At 35.6% G+C, this 12,985-nt stretch overlaps 1 long non-coding RNA gene across 2 annotated transcripts in view; it reads right to left on the bottom strand.

The window, feature by feature from the left end:
• LOC137638357 (uncharacterized) overlaps positions 1 to 12,985 on the bottom strand; it is a 1,259,132-nt gene that overhangs the window by 715,681 nt on the left and 530,466 nt on the right. The window contains exon 4 of one of the 2 annotated variants that reach the window (XR_011044104.1): positions 2,999 to 3,130. The exons of the other annotated variant lie outside the window; for it this stretch is intronic. This is a non-coding gene — a long non-coding RNA (uncharacterized lncRNA). The remainder of the gene's footprint in view (positions 1 to 2,998; positions 3,131 to 12,985) is intronic. 2 annotated transcript variants of the gene reach the window in all.

The following is a 12,985-nucleotide window of genomic DNA, read 5'->3' as shown; positions in this document are numbered from 1 at the left end:
CAGCAGGGGAACCCTACTCTCTACACGATCTCCACAAGCTTTTCTGCTCCTATACAGCAGGGGAACCCTACTCTCTACACGACCTCCACATGCTTCTCCGGTCCTATACAGCAGGGGAACCCTACTCTCTACACGACCTCCACAAGCTTTTCTGCTCCTATACAGCAGGGGAACCCTACTCTCTACACGACCTCCACATGCTTCTCCGGTCCTATACAGCAGGGGAACCCTACTCTCTACACGACCTCCACATGCTTCTCCGGTCCTATACAGCAGGGGAACCCTACTCTCTACACGACCTCCACAAGCTTTTCTACTCCTATACAGCAGGGGAACCCTACTCTCTACACGACCTCCACATGCTTCTCCGGTCCTATACAGCAGGGGAACCCTACTCTCTACACGACCTCCACATGCTTCTCCGGTCCTATACAGCAGGGGAACCCTACTCTCTACACGACCTCCACAAGCTTTTCTGCTCCTATACAGCAGGGGAACCCTACTCTCTACACGACCTCCACATGCTTCTCCGGTCCTATACAGCAGGGGAACCCTACTCTCTACACGACCTCCACATGCTTCTCCGGTCCTATACAGCAGGAGAACCCTACTCTCTACACGACCTCCACATGCTTCTCCGGTCCTATACAGCAGGGGAACCCTACTCTCTACACGACCTCCACATGCTTCTCCGGTCCTATACAGCAGGGGAACCCTACTCTCTACACGACCTCCACAAGCTTTTCTGCTCCTATACAGCAGGGGAACCCTACTCTCTACACGACCTCCACAAGCTTTTCTGCTCCTCTACAGCAGGGGAATCCTACTCTCTACACGACCTCCGCATGCTTCTCCGGTCCTGTACAGCAGGGGAACCCTACTCTCTACGGGACCTCCGCATGCTTCTCCGGTCCTGTACAGCAGGGGAACCCTACTCTCTACGGGACCTCAGGGGAACCCTACTCCCTACACGACCTCCACATGCTTCTCCGGTCCTATGCAGCAGGGGAACCCTACTCCCTACACGACCTCCACATGCTTCTCCGGTCCTATGCAGCAGGGGAACCCTACTCCCTACACGACCTCCACATGCTTCTCCGGTCCTATGCAGCAGGGGAACCCTACTCCCTACACGACCTCCACATGCTTCTCCGGTCCTATGCAGCAGGGGAACCCTACTCCCTACACGACCTCCACATGCTTCTCCGGTCCTATGCAGCAGGGGAACCCTACTCCCTACACGACCTCCACATGCTTCTCCGGTCCTATGCAGCAGGGGAACCCTACTCCCTACACGACCTCCACATGCTTCTCCGGTCCTATGCAGCAGGGGAACCCTACTCCCTACACGACCTCCACATGCTTCTCCGGTCCTATGCAGCAGGGGAACCCTACTCCCTACACGACCTCCACATGCTTCTCCGGTCCTATGCAGCAGGGGAACCCTACTCCCTACACGACCTCCACATGCTTCTCCGGTCCTATGCAGCAGGGGAACCCTACTCCCTACACGACCTCCACATGCTTCTCCGGTCCTATGCAGCAGGGGAACCCTACTCCCTACACGACCTCCACATGCTTCTCCGGTCCTATGCAGCAGGGGAACCCTACTCCCTACACGACCTCCACATGCTTCTCCGGTCCTATACAGCAGGGGAACCCTACTCCCTACACGACCTCCACAGTCATTTTATCATGTTCGTTCGAAAGCATTCAACATTCCACAACAAATATTACTTGTTTATTGTCAAATCAACACTATCGAAACACTCTGCAAAGAGAAAGTCTCCAGTTTCATCTTGAAAGCCTTAATATCTTCAGTCTTTCGAATGTCTAGTGGGAGCTTGTTGTATAGTCTCTCTGGGACGCATATTAGAAGGCTCTACAGTAGAGCTTACAGTAGACATATAACTAGGTTCAAATAATTTGAAACCATCTGTAACTATTCTCGTGTCAACACGATTTATTGGCTGCACAATATGTAGAAATTCTTAGATATTTTAGACCTCCGGTTCTGATAACATGGTGGGTTACTGTTTTTAGAATGATTTATTAATTTTTTCTCATCATTTATTTGTTTCCTTATTTTCCTTTCCTCACTGGACTATTTTTCCCTGTTGGAACCCTTGGGTTTGTAGCGTCTTGCTTTTCCAACTGTTATTGTTATTGTTATTGTTTTTGTTGTTGTTGTTGTTGTTATTATTTACTAGCCAAAAAACAACCCTGGTTGATAAAGCAGAATGCTACAAGCCCAAGGACTCCAACAGGAAAAGCAGCTCAGTGATGTCAATTTTTATCTATAAGTTAATTTTACCCTTTAAACCTTACCTATGTTTAGGTGACACTTTTTCATACACACACACACACACAAATTCCAAATGCAGGACAAAGGCCTCAGGCATGGATTGACATGTCTGAGGTTTGGTAAGTCTTCATTACCACTCTGGCCAGTGTGGATTGGTGATGGCGGGAGATTTTTGTCTGATAGCTATGGGTGGCCCGAGTACATCCTTGCTGATCTTGGCGATAAGCATAAACTTTCACCACGATAACGTATCCCCACTCAGATATATATGTATATATATATATATATATATATATATATATATATATATATATATATATATATATATATATATATATATATATATTATATATATATATATTATATATATATTTATATATATGTGTATGTATATAAATATATATATATATATACAGTATATATATATATGTATATATACACATAACCATATAAAATCCATACTAATAATATATCCATCAAAGCACATAAATAAAAAAAATAGCTGAAAACATAATGCTCAGTGATAACACGAATATATGAAAACCCAATGGTGTTCAAATAGAACACAAAATACATAAAAGTAATAATAAATAAATAAAAAAATATGCTGAGAGAAAAAAAAAAAAAAAAAAAAAAAAAAAAAAAAAAAAAAAAAAAAAAAAAACAGGAAAAAAAAAAAAAACAATGACTTACTTGCCATAACTGGTCATAAGACCTCCACTGTGCCAGTAAACAGAAGTTGGTACCCCAGTGTCTCCTTTTAAAACCAAACTTTGAAGATGGAGCCACTGTGTAGTGTGTTCTGAGCTTCCCCATTAGTTCCACCTGTTGAAATTGAAAGGACTCATTAAGGTGAATAATAATTCCCTGTTGACCAATAGATTATCAATTTCACTTTGAGCATTTTTTGTTTATTCAATCAAATGTTATCCTACATTATATAAATGATATAACTATCTTATATGGTTTTCTATGGATGTATAAGAGTAACACAAGAACAAAATATTGCCATATACGTTTCACTATATATTCAATTACTAGTTTTAGAGTATTAATTACATAAAATAAATAACAGTAATATATATTAATGTGCTTCGAAATGATCTGATATATCATGGGTAATATATTCATATATATATATATATATATATATATATATATATATATATATATATATATATATATATATATATATATATATATTACATATATATATATATATATATATATATATATATATATATATATACATATATATATATATATATATATATATATATATATATATATATATATATATATATACATACCTAGATGTATATATATGGCATCCCTCTTTTTCAACTAGGGTTGTAGCTTAGCATGAAATAATAATAATAATAATAATAATAATAATAATAATAATAATAACAATAATAAAATAATAATAATAATAAAAATAACAATAATAAAAAATAAAAATACGACTACTACTACTACTACTACTACTACTACTACTACTACTACTACTAATAATAATAATAATAATAAAAATAATAATAATAATAATAATAATAATAATAATAATAAAAATAATAACAACAACAACAATAATAATAATAATAATAACAATAATAATAATAATATTGAAATTGACAAGAGACGTCAAATCTACAAGTCACAGAAAACTAGATATCTCTGAAAGGTTATTCACCCGTGAGTTCATTCTTCATTCGCTTTCAATTCTGGATAAGGATTAAAGATATGCTTTTGGCAGGTGGATTTGGATAATCGTCTCTATTTGTAAGGATGATTTATATTGATATTAGTCTGTTTTATTATTAAGTTTGCATTGGGAGATTTAACTATTTTTATGCGTGCGTTAACAAATAAAGTTCAAATTTAATTGTGTCAACATAAATAATACCTTATATTCATCTTTGTATTTGGGACAACAGATTCAGGGTTAACCCCGAGTTGGATATGAAAATTATAAGCAAAATTTCATGAATAAATGTAGGATTGTCAGGTATATACATAAATCTATACTATAAATACATATATGGATGTATGTAAGTATAAATACATACATATGCGTATATATATATAGTGTGTGTACATATATATATATATATATATATATATATGTCTATATATATATATATATATATATATATATATATATATATATATATATATATATATATATATATATATATATATACATACATACATACATACATATATGCATACATATAAATTCATACAAATGCACATGAGGTTTGTGAACAATAAATGGTCAATCACACAAAATATGAATAACAATTACAGGTATTTTGAAATTCACAAATACTATCTCTGGGTTATTTCTAAATAAACTAAGATCATCCTTATTTACAATGGGTAATTCTATTACAATTAAGAATATTCCTCGAGTCAATGCATTAAACCATGTGAGAGAGAGAGAGAGAGAGAGAGAGAGAGAGAGAGAGAGAGAGAGAGAGAGAGAGAGAGAGAGAGAGAGAGAGGAGAGAGAGAGAGAGAGAGAGAGAGCTATTTACTGACTAACTATGATGATGAAACTACTAATAAATATATGCAGAACTCATTTTCAAAGTGAAGCATATATGGAGAAGACATGATTATTAAATTGAAAAAAAATGTGAACTAAATACCAGTAAATATTAGAAGAGGATAAGGTGATAAATGAAAAGAATTATAATTGAGGGGAGGAAATGAATAGGGAAGGAAAAGAAGACAAAGAGGATGATATGAGAAATGAAAAGGATTACAACTTGGAATAGGATGACAAGCAAATGGAAATAAAAAGGGGAGAGAATGAATAGGGAAGGAAAAAGAAAAAGAGTAAGAGGATAATGGATAATAGGATAAATTAAAAAGAATTGCAACTTTGAATAGGACGCGAAACAAAGGGAAATAAAAAGGGGAGGGAATGAATGGGAAATAGCAAGGAAGAAAAAAATAGAGACAGTGATAAACTCCACAAAGATAAAAAAAAGGAAGAAAAAGAAAGTTAAGACACAATTATTCTCAGCCAGGACCAAAGTCGACGAATTCCAAGAGGGTACAAGGCGAAGCTAAAAGCAAGAGAGAGAGAGAGAGAGAGAGAGAGAGAGAGAGAGAGAGAGAGAGAGAGAGAGAGAGAGAGAGATGAGCTCCGAGAAGGAGCTTTAGAGCTGGCACGGCTCCAAATGATCCTTTTTCCAGGCAATTTACTTCTCCTCTTTCAACACTCTAGCTTTATTTTTCTCGCATACCTAATGGAAGATACTGCATAAAGCAATTTAGAGGCTTCTTAATATGAATATAAAAAATATTATAAGAAACATTCACAGGTTTGAAGGTTTAAAGGTCACTCATGAATGGCAGAGGTTTGGGGAAAGCGGCAATGCCCTAGCAGGACAATGCCCTAGTGACTGATCATATGAGGTTGATCATGAATGGCACAGGCATGGGAGAGTGGCAATACCCTGGCAGGACAATGCCCAAGAGACTGACAATATGAGGTCGCTCATGAATGGCAGAGGCATGGGAGAGTGGCAATGCCCCTGCAGGATAATACCCTAGACTACCTAGAGACTGGCCTCATATACATATAATCAGCTCCCAAGACCCCTTTCCACCCAAGATAGGACCAGTGAGTGCCAGGCAATGGCTTACTGATGACTTTCCAGGTAGACATATATACTCCTTCAAACTCCCCATCCTTAGCTTTTAGAGCTGACCATATATTATCATCAACACCCAAGCCCCTCTCCATCCAAGCTAGGAACAGGGAGGGCCAGGCAATGGCTTGCTGATGAGTCAGCAGGTAGCCCTATAGACTGCTCCTAACGCCCCATCCTTAGCTCACAAGGATGGTGAGGCTACAGACAGATCACAATTCCAAGTTTAAAAGATCACTTGGCACAAGAATGGTGAGGTTGCACACACTATAAGACACTATCGAGCTTGAGCAGGTCTCGAACCCCAGTCCAGCAGATCCCCAGCAAGGGACGATTTCCAATAGGCTACCACAGCCCTATAATGTATGTTTATAAATAAAAGTGTTGTCTATCAATAAGATTAAGGTCTTTTTAATCAATAAGATTAAGGTCTTTTAACCAATAAGATTAAGGTCTTTTTAACCAATAAGATTAAGGTTTTTTTAACCAATAAGAATAAGGTCTTTTTAATCAATAAGATTAAGGTCTTTTTAACCAATAAGATTAAGGTCTTTTTAACCAATAAGATTAGGGTCTTTTTAATCAATAAGATTGTCTTTTTAATAAATAAGATTAAGGTTTTTTTAACCAATAAGATTAAGGTCTTTTTAACCAATAAGATTAAGGTTTTTTTAACCAATAAGATTAAGGTCTTTTTAAACAATAAGATTAAGGTTTTTTTAATCAATACGATTAAGGTCTTTTTAACCAATAAGATTAGGGGTTTTTTAATCAATAAGATTAAGGTCTTTTTAACCAATAAGATTAAGGTCTTTTTAATCAATAAGATTAAGGTCTTTTTAACCAATAAAATTAAGGTCTTTTTAACCAATAAGATTAGGGTCTTTTTAATCAATAAGATCAAGATCTTTTTAATCAATAAGATTAATTTTTTTTAACCAATAAGATTAAGGTCTTTTTAACCAATAAGATTAAGGTCTTTTTAAACAATAAGATTAAGGTCTTTTTAACCAATAAGCAGTTTACCCTCATGAAAAGGAGCTCTATAGGTAGGTACAGTTGGCTTCATTCATTCCGGTACACTTCATGGGAACTTAGAACTTCAAAAGTTCAAACTTGCCGAAAATTTTTTTTAATGTTGAACATGCTTTTTATAGTTTTTTTATAGTTTATATATGATATACCTGTTTTAATATTTGATTTTAAATGTTAATTACTTCTTATATTATTTGTTTATTTCCTTATTCCCTTTCCTTGCTAGGCTAATTTTTCCCCTGTTGGAGTCCTTGTTCTTAGAGCATCTTGGTTTTCCCACTAGGGTTGTAGCTTAGCCAGTAATAATAATAATAATAATAATAATAATAATAATAATAATAATAATAATAATAAAAATATTAATAATCATAATAATAATAATAATAACAATAATAATAATTATAAAAATAATAATAAAAATAAAAATAATAATAATAATAATAATAATAATAATATAAATAATAATAATAAAAATAAAAAAAATAAAAATAATAATAATAATAATAATAATAATAATAATAATAATAATAATAATAAAGATTTGTCTGACTGTTGTAAATTATAGCTGGTAACACTGTGTTCAGCAAAACTGTTGGCAACGCTGCCTGTAAAACCAAGTCCTTGAGATTGTCAACAAGTAAAGAAATCCATTTTTTATTAATTTTACCCAGTGCTATATCGAAAAATATTATAATTAGCCTAACAGAGCTTCGTCAAATTAATTAAAGTTTTTAATCACTTGTTTACAAGCTCAGCTAATTTGATTTAAATTATCAATGCGTAGGTAATTAAGAGACTGCATAAGAACATTTTCACTTGAATGTTGACAATTTTACTTAATTAAAAAAAAAACTATAAATCATTAATATTCTATAGTCAATTCTTTTTAGTGAGGCAGATTTGCACCGACTCGCAGGGGTGCCCTTTTAGCTCGGAAAATTTTCTTGATCGCTGATTGGTTGGACAACATCATTCTAACCAATCAGAATGCAGGAAACTTTTTCGAGCTAAAAGGGGACTGCTGTAAGTCGGTGCAAATGCGCCTCATTAAAAAAAAAAAAAAATTTGAGTATAAAGTGGCACTCGGTTGAGCGCAGATCTCCACCGCAGCAGCTTATTTCCCGACCTTTTGCTCGACCTTGACCTTGACCTTTAACCTTAACATGTATTAATTGGGGTGGATATTCATACACTCAAATGTGAACCAAGTTTGAAGTCTCTGTGACAACAATGTCCAAACTTATGGCTGATTACGGGAATTGGACATTTTGCTTGACCGTGACCTTGACTTTTGACCTTGACCTTCAAAAATTTAATTATTTTCAGCTCTTTACATAAGTTAGCCCCTGCAAGTTTCATTACTCTATGATTAAAATGGTGTCAAGGAAGCAGTTCACAAACAAACACACACACAAACAGGAGCGAAAACATAACCTCCTTCAAACAACGTTAATAGAGGTAATGAATGAATTCCACACACCAATTACAGCCCACAACTTCACTTTCTATGGATTTACTATGTCGCTACTTCTCACCAATGCTAGTCTTGATCCTCGCTTTTCAGGTAAAAACCTCCTCCTCTCTTCTCTCTCTCTCTCTCTCTCTCAATCCAATGACAGTAATCTAAACTATATGGTAATAGATTAACATGGGTACCCGCCCCCCCCCCCTCTCTCTCTCTCTCTCTCTCTCTCTCTCTCTCTCTCTCTCTCTCTCTGAGAGTTAATATGGTTAACCTCTCTCTCTCTCTCTCTCTCTCTCCGAAAGTTAATATGGTTAACCTCTCTCTCTCTCTCTCTCTCTCTCTCTCTCTCTCTCTCTCTCTCTCTCTCTCTCTCTCTCTCTCTCTCAATCCAAAGACAGTAATTTAAACTAGATAGTAATAGATTAATATGGATACCTTCATCTCTCTCTCTCTCTCTCTCTCTCTCTCTCTCTCTCTCTCTCTCTCTCTCTCTCTCTCTCTCTCTCAGAGATGAGCGAACCCAAAGACAATAATTTAAACTACTGTAGATGTTAATAGGTCAAGATGGCAATTGCAATACATATATATTAGGTCAAAACATGCAACATGTAAATAAATGTAATAGGCCAAATTGCAATATTGTCATTCGTGTTCATCAACCCCCGAAGAATCTACAACTAGACAGAGAAAGACGCTGAAGATGTAAAATGTATGATGAATGTATGATGAATGTATGATAAATGTATGATGAATGTATGATAAAAATCTCTGCTTAAGACTAACCGAGATTTACTGCCGATACAATTTCCATAAAAAAAATATAAAATATATGTAAGTATCAAAGCAAAAGCTCGTCATAAAATACTGAATAAATTGATGGCAAAAGATTAATATTTTATCCAAATACTGATGCTGTTAACATTAATATCATTCTTTATGGCATCAATAGGACGTACTTTTTGTTTGAAAAAAAAAAAACATATTTCCTATATATAAGATACGTGTCTGGCTATATATATATATATATATATATATATATATATATATATATATATATATATATATATATATACACATGTATATATTTCTTTCAGGTCATACAAAGCTGCATTGCTAAACGTATAACTACTCAGTCTCTCTCCGCCCCTTGGGTAGGGGAGAGAGAATAGCCATACCCTGGTGAGAGGGGGCTACCCGGACAGGTAAACTCGGAAAAAACAATCTCCCACAAATTACCTAAACTGCCGGGTTGTAGTAAGGAAAGGGGGGAGGGGGTGGGAAGGGTTGAATCTGTATGTGTATATATATCTAAATATTAAGCCCTCAATATTGACGGGTCGCATACACTAGTCAGTAATAAAAAAAAAACCATCATATAGAAAGGCGAATAAAATATAAAGTTTCTTGCCCAAGTGTGTGCATCTCCAAGCTGCCCCCCCCCCTTTGGTGGAAAAGAAAGTTCATCTTTAAAAGACGACATAAAAAGGACCTATTTTTTTTTTTATATTTTCTCGCTGTGTAATAAAACATTTTCCCCACAGGACTGAAGTCTCATTTACCAGAGAGAAGAGGAGAGAAAGATGGAACCATTTTAGCCCCTGGGATCTATTTCTGGACAGATAACATGTTACGAGAGAGCGAGTAAAGAGAGAGAAAAAAAAAATAGTAAGTCGATGGTGAAATGAGTTTATAACTGTCGTGTTGCATCGGGACCCCTCCAGGCGAAATATGGTCTCTCTTATTGTTTTTCTTTCTATGTTTTGATGTCGTATTTATGTTGGTTAATCGAAATTCATCATATGCTTTTTTTTTTTTTTTTTTGCCTCTCAGTTTGTTGTTTGTTGTTGTTGTTGTTATTATTGAGGCAATTTGCGTCAATAGGCGTAGGAGGAGATGATGATGACTATTATTATTATTATTATTATTATTATTATTATTATTATTATTATTATTATTATCATTGTTATTATTACTATTATCATTATTATAATCATCATCATTATTATTATTATTATTATTATTATTATTATTTTTATCATTATTATTATTATTATCATCATTGTTATTATTATCATTATTTTTACTATTATTACTATTATAATCATCATCATTATTATGAATATTATTATTATTATTATTATTTTTATCATTATTATTATTATTATTATTATTATTAGAAACATCTGTTGGAAGGGGGTTTGAGACTCACTCAAGCTTTGTAATTTTTTGTAGTGTTTTCAGATAGAACCTAGAGGTCTACCTGATGAGTTAAAAGCAGCCATTGCCTGGCCCTCCCCGGTCCTAGCTTGATGGAGAGGGAGGCTTAGGTGCTGATCATGTGTATATATGGTCAGTCTCTGGGGCATTGACCTTCAAGGGCATTGTTAGTTTTTCCTGTCTGTCATTCATGAGCGACCTTTTAAACCTCAAAGATGACTGAAAAAAATATGAGTAAACAAAAAATCAAGTTCTTCGTTTAAAGGTTTAAAGGCCGCTCATGAATGACAAAGGCAAGAGACAGTATAATTGCCTAGCAAGCAGGATAATGCCCTAGAGACTGGCCATATATACATATGATCGGCGCCCAAGCCTATCTACACCCAAGCTAGGACCAGGGAGGGCCAGGCAATGGCTGCTGATGACTCAGCAGACAGACCTGTAGGTTCCCATAAAGTCCCTATTTTTAGCTCACAGGGGTGTGGTTACAGCGACCAAAGAAACTAACAAGTTTGAGCATTCTCGAACCCCAGTCTGGCGATCTCCAGGCAAGGACGTTATCAAAAGGCCACCACAATACATTCTCTTTATGGTTAAAAGAGAAACCTGTAATAACATCTAAAAACCCTAGTTTACAAAATATAAAAAAAGCCTTCTCCATCAGCATATATGCCATAGCTTACAGGTGGCTGTGGAGAATGGAGACTATTCTTACTTGAGAACTCCTTGCGTTTCAGAATCAACTTGATGGTAATGTTTCTTTTACAAATGTAAAAAAAGAAAAAACCTTGCATCTTTCTAAATGCAAGAGGACGTGGGATTGGGAATTTAATTAACACAGAGAGAGAGAGAGAGAGAGAGAGAGAGGAGAGAGAGAGAGAGAGAGAGAGAGAGAGAGAGAGAGAGAGAGAGAGCTCATATGGTGAAAAAAACATTTCTTAAAATAATCAAATTATTTTGCCACCAGCTTGAAAATTAGAAGACTCCACCTAGCCAAAAAACATTCTTAGAAATTAAAATATTAGCCGGAGATGTTATAAAGAACAAAATGGAAATCATGATAATGAAGGCAAAGTCTCATCTTTAAAGAAAAGTTATGAAGTCTACGTCAGAGAATAGAAATACAGAATTGATCCAACCAAATAGCATTATGTATTCAAATAGATACCCAAGATAAGTTAAAGAGAAGGAAGGAATAAGTGGTGGTAATATTCATAAACCTGATGACAGGGAGGCAACACATACTGTATGAGAATTTTTATCTGATAGGTATTGTGTTGCTCTTGGTCGCGTAAAACTGAAACTGCGAAGCAAGAACCCGCGATAAACGAGGGCCGGCTGTATACACACACATAAGCTGCAGTAGTCTAAATTTTAAAGAATAGAGTTACAAAGTCTACGTCTGAGAATAGAAATATGGAATTGATCCAACGGAATAGCATAATGTATTTAAATAGATCCCCAATACAAGTTAAAGGGAAAGAAGGAATAAGTGGTAGTGATATTCATAATCCTGATGACCGGGAGGCAACACATACAGAAAGAGAATTCTTATTCAATATGTATTGTGTTGTTCTTGGTCGCGTAAAACTGAAACCGCGAGGCAAAAACCCGCGATAAACGAGGGCCGGCTGTATACAGACACACACACACACACACACAAGCTGCGGTAGTCTCAATTTTAAAGAATATAGTTACAAAGTCTACGTCGGAGAATAGAAATACGGAATTGATCCCAATGACTGGGAGGCAACACATACTGGAAGAGAATTTTTATTCAATATGTAATGTGTTGTTCTTGGTCGCGTAAAACTGAAACCGCGAGGCACGAACCCGCGATGAACGAGGGCCGACTGTATACATATCGGAAAAATGCCGCGAGGCAAAGCGAGGCAGAGAAGACGTTCATTTACTCAAGGGGGGAAAAAAAGGAGGGAATTTGGGAAATACATCAAAACGAGGCGCAGCGTTATACAATAACCATTACATAGCGGGGTTTTTTCCCCCCCTATGCTCCGTTTCACTCTGCCACAGACGCATTTTTTGAGAGAATCAACAACAAAGGAATTTTTGTAATTCACCAAATTCCCTCGTTCTAAAATTTAAATGATCCGCTCATCTTATTTTCTTTTCAGGGTTCTATTTACAGAGGCGTTCTTTCCCAAAAGGTAAACTTCTGGTATATTTTATCATCAAACTTATAAAAAAATGAAATTTCACGCTTAATAGACTTTTAGTAAAAAATCAATGTTTTGGGGAATTGATGGAATTGTTACTAACTTATTTTTATTATTCACG

This window comes from Palaemon carinicauda, chromosome 3 (assembly GCF_036898095.1).
Source record: "Palaemon carinicauda isolate YSFRI2023 chromosome 3, ASM3689809v2, whole genome shotgun sequence".
NCBI lineage: Eukaryota > Metazoa > Arthropoda > Malacostraca > Decapoda > Palaemonidae > Palaemon > Palaemon carinicauda.
The sequence above is the reverse complement of the archived record's forward strand: the minus strand, read 5'-3'. Positions and strand labels throughout refer to the sequence as shown.